Genomic DNA, 5000 nt, shown 5'->3' with positions numbered 1-5000 from the left:
AATCGTGCCAGACAAAGAACGCAAGGCGGCACAAAGCGAAGCGACGCTTGCGGTAAGGGAAGTTAAAGAAAAAATAGATTAACTAATATAGAATGATTGAGAATAATAATATAGTGTTCCCATAGACCTTTCTGAATGAATGATGGGAAAGGGCATTGATGGCGCATCTTGTATCCCTCAATCACTATAAATTTAGCGACGACGGTCTTCGTTGACCAATCAGCGAGTGTCGTTCATGACCTAACATAACAGGATTATCTTATTGGTTGTCCTACGACCCTTTTTTGTCCTTAGTCTTCGGAAGAAATATGGCCAATCAGTGCTTTCATTATTTTTCGTTATTTCTTCCTTTTTTATTCTAAATTTTCCTCCTGCAAATTTGTTAAAGTTAGCCCCCCTCCTCCTCCCACACGACGCTGTTGCTTAGCGTCGTTCAACTTTAAGCAGTGTGTGAAAAATTCAATATACAGATATTTTACACATGAAAATGATTGTTTTACGATTATTTAGAATAGTTTTGTTAATCTTCATGTAGGAGAAAAAAACGCTGACGTTAGTTCGCCAGTGCCATCAATTTCTCGGTTGACCCCCCGATTCCCCCCAACACCGGGGCTCCGGCGTTGTTGCTAGGTATGGCCAACTCCCGCCAAAAGCGAGCCGACAGACGATATTTTTTTCTTTCTTTCTCTCTCTCGCACTCTGTGTCCATCTCCTTTTTTATTTCACTTTTCCTTGTTATCCCCGTTTGCGTGAGGGCCGTGAAGTTCGTCCCTTAAGCTGCACAGGTAAAAGATGTGATATATCGATTTGTTCGAAGGCAGAGTGCAGTCTGCTCTGTTACATTGTTACGGTGTAGCATCGCCGTTACGGCAGTACAACCTTAAGATAATTAGTTCTGAGCAAAGCCACTCGATTTTATTCACATGTGTGTGTATATACATACGTACACACACACACACATATATATATATATATATATATATATATATATATATATATATATATATATATGTGTGTGTGTACACACATACATAATTGGGTTACTGGATTCATTCATCCATTCCCATCCCAATTCTCGAGAGTGGGGGCGAGAGGTCTACTTCCCCCCAACCCCTTCCCTTCCCTCAAAACAACTTTGATCGAACATTCACCCTTGAAAGTTTCCCAGAACCTTTCCCCTTGCGATCATTCGTGAAACAAGTAAATCAGTGGTAATTAAATCAGTTAAACTAGTCATTAAATATCTATATTTATCAATAAATGGAGAGTTAAATAGTTAAATAGTAAATAATGATAATAATAGAATGGAATGCAACATTTGGCCGCACTCCTACCTATTACCGACGGCGCCCCCGTACCCTCTACCACGTGAGTCGTTCCCGCCTTCCCATATCACCAAATTTATTTCTACTGTCACATTTTCTTGTTCCCCCATATACTTAACGGTATCACGTGTAGTATAAATTAATTTGAATTATGATACTCTCACTGAAGTGAAGGCATACAACATGAATCAGCTCCATATTGAAGATTTATTTTCATCTCCCATACGTCGTAAGCCTATTCGTAGTCGACCCAGGTCTGCGCAGGCGCAATGAGACTCTACTCTCGAAGGATATGGGGAGAGCGTCTTGGCGCGCGGGAAAGGAATACAAATTGGAGATTTGCACCACTTTATCAATGCTTGAGAAGAATAACATCGTGAACACAAGACAGGGTTAACTGCAACATCAATCGTATTATAGCTGCTTCAAAGGTGACAATTGAAATGTGAAAATGAATGGATACTTAGCATATTGTATGGTCATGAGGGGTGTTATAAAAACGAATAAAGTGAGAAATGTTGGTGTGAGGCAGAGAGAGGGAGTGGTGAGTTGGGTATGGTAGATTGTGGTTGGGATGGTTTGGACATAAGAAAATAACAAATAAGGGAAGATTAGCAAAAAGCGTGTGGAAAGCAGAAGTGGATGGAATGAGCTTTAAAAGTAGAGATCAGGAATGAGGTAGATGGATAAGGTGAAAGAGGGCTTTGGATGCACTGAGAAGTGAGCATGTATATGTTACAGTAAGAACACGTACCTAGGGATTACGCGTAATCCCTGAATGTTTATTCAGTGAATACGCGTAATCCCCGTTTCACTAACCTAACCTAACCTGACCTAACCGAACCTAACCGAACCTAACCTAACCTAACCTAACCTAACCTAACCTAACCTAAACTAACCTAACCTAACCTAAGGTTAGGTTAGGTTAGGTTAGGTTAGGTTAGTGAAACGGGGATTACGCGTATTCACTGAATAAACGGTTAGTGAAACGGAGATTACGCGTATTCACTGAATAAACATTCAGGGATTACGCGTAATCCCTAGGTACGTGTTCTTACTGTAACATATACATCGATTAGACCGGCTCTCTTCTGTTACAAGAGGGAAAGTAACAACCCTTAGTACAAATTATACGTTGTGTATACACATATACACAACCCTGCCGATAAAACGCACGGAAAAAAAATAGAATAATTGGACCTGCATCATTGAAAAAAAGAAGAGAAAGAGGTAACTTAAAATCAATGTTCATGTTATTAAAAGGATTAGGTGAAATGGACAAAGAAAATCTCTTTAATAAGACCACATATCAAGAAACAGTTTTCCACATCGATACATTAATTCCTATAATAACATAGAAGTTGAAACAGCCCAAACTAAGTTCAGTTTCATTGCTGAAGGAAGTAAACTAGTTTTGAAGAAAATAAGTCGCAATAAAGGATAAAAAAAATTTGGAACTTAAGAATATATATAAAACTTTAAGAAACAACGAGAACGCCATCGTTTTTTTTTTTTTTTTTTTTTTTAAAGGTAAAAGTATTAAAAGGTTGAGCGCAGACTAATTTTAAGGATGCAGCAGATGGAATTTTTGAAGAGTAAACATAGGCATTATCAAATACAGAGACAGAATGGTTAAAATATAGAAGAATTTTACCCAGATTTTTACTCCCCATATACCAGTACAGATGAGTTGGCAAATGCGTTTTTAGACGTAGTATTCTAGAAGTTACAAACAAAACAATAAAATTCGCTCCGTAAGGTATGAAACGACGGAAAACATCTTGAGAAGGTTGTTCCATTTTGCTGAATACTTTCTACATACTTTTCACAACATCTTGACCTGCACACCTTTTTCTAAACCCGTATTGTTCTTCCCTAACCATTCCTTCTGTTTCTCTCTAAATCTTCTCAGCTAAATCACACTCATACACCTTATCGATTACACTCGACAGACTGATCCCTCTAAAACTACTACATTCATACTTCTCCTCTAATTCACTCCATTCACCTCTGCATTCCACACTCTTTTACATATTCATTCGTTATTCATTCTTTCCTTGTGTCCAAACCATCTCAGTATTCTTTGATCAGCCCTAATTGCCAGCTCCCTTTACAGCCCCGCTCTCCTCCTCACCTTATTTCTCACTTTATCCATCGTCATATCCCTAACACCATATTTATAAAGCATTTCTTCTCAAACACATTTAAATTTCTCCTTTTTGCCTTCCTTGAATTTCAAGTCTCTGCCTCATACAGTGTCATAGGCACAACCACCACATTATACAATATCTTTGCACCCATCCCGAGCTACCTATTTCCCATGACACTTTTCATTCTCTCAAGACATTTACTTGCTTCCCTCACTCTACAATTTACCTCCACCACACCCCTCCATTCCCTGCCATATGTAACCTTAATTACTTAGAAAATATTAATTTACTCTAACCTCTCTCCCTACCTCCAGCTCACTGCCGCACTCACCTCTTGTACATCTCATACTTCCTCCTATCACATGATTTCCCAAACTAGATGAAAATCCATGTGAACAAGTTGTATAGACACGGTAAAGGAAACATGGACTGGAGGTGAGGCTTTTATTCCTGACGTTTTGTCTATCGACTTTCTCCAAGGAAAGTCGATAGACGAAACGTCAGGAATAAAAGCTTCACCTCCAGTCCATGTTTCCTTTACCGTGTCTATACAATTTCCCAAACTCCATCACTAATTGTCGTAGACCCTCCAAAGGCCAACCATACGCTAAATGTCACAAAAAATCAACTCACACTTCATTCTCTCAATAACGATGTCCAATCCCTTGTTCACCACTCTCCCTCACTACTCCATCCATCTACATATTGAAAAGCCATGGTGACATAACACATCCCTGACGCAGCCCAACCCTCACCTCAAGCCACTCGCTCTTACCGTTTCTAACCCAAACACCAAGCTCTGCTATTTATGTAAAAACTTTTGAATGCCCTTGACAGCTGTCCCATAAAGGTTAGTTCGGTTGATGAGCGTGTGATGCTGGCGAGGCTGAAACGCACATTGGGCCTCATCTCTCTTATTGTAGTATGTGCTCCTACTAAGGCATATAACCTTGAAGATATGTTCTATGCCAACCTTGAATATATAGTTGACCAATGCCCACCAAAAGAAACATTGTTTTGGACGACCTCAATGCAGTTACTGACACCGAAAGAGCTGGCTATGAAGTAAGTATTGGCCCCCATGGTTCTGGAGCCAGGAACATCAACATTTCTCTTCTTTTGAACTTTACAAAGCCCAGAAGGCTGAGGATTGGTGGTTCTTTGTTCCAGAGAAGAGAACCACACCGATAGACATGGTAAGACAATGCCGATGGTGTGGCCAAGGAGATCGATCACATACTTGTTAATGCTCGTTGTAATCCTACAGAACTGCAGGGTTTATCGAAGTGCTGAATTCTTTGGGACTGATCATAGACTTGTGGTCGCAACACTCGGACTGCGTATCAAATCTAATAGAATCCTGAGATGTAACCCACCTGGATTTCATTTTAAGGAACTCAGGGATGATACGTGTGCTCAGGAGCATGCGGTAGCACTCTAATCGGTTTGAAGTAATTAGTACTGTTGAGGACCCTGAAGAACTGTGGAGCACTTTTAAACGTGATACTCTGAAAGTTGCCGAGAA

This window comes from Oratosquilla oratoria, unplaced genomic scaffold (genome assembly GCF_046742065.1).
Source record: "Oratosquilla oratoria isolate Oo_2021 unplaced genomic scaffold, ASM4674206v1 SCAFFOLD87, whole genome shotgun sequence".
NCBI classification, from domain to species: Eukaryota; Metazoa; Arthropoda; class Malacostraca; order Stomatopoda; family Squillidae; genus Oratosquilla; species Oratosquilla oratoria.
This window is presented reverse-complemented; position numbering follows the sequence as displayed.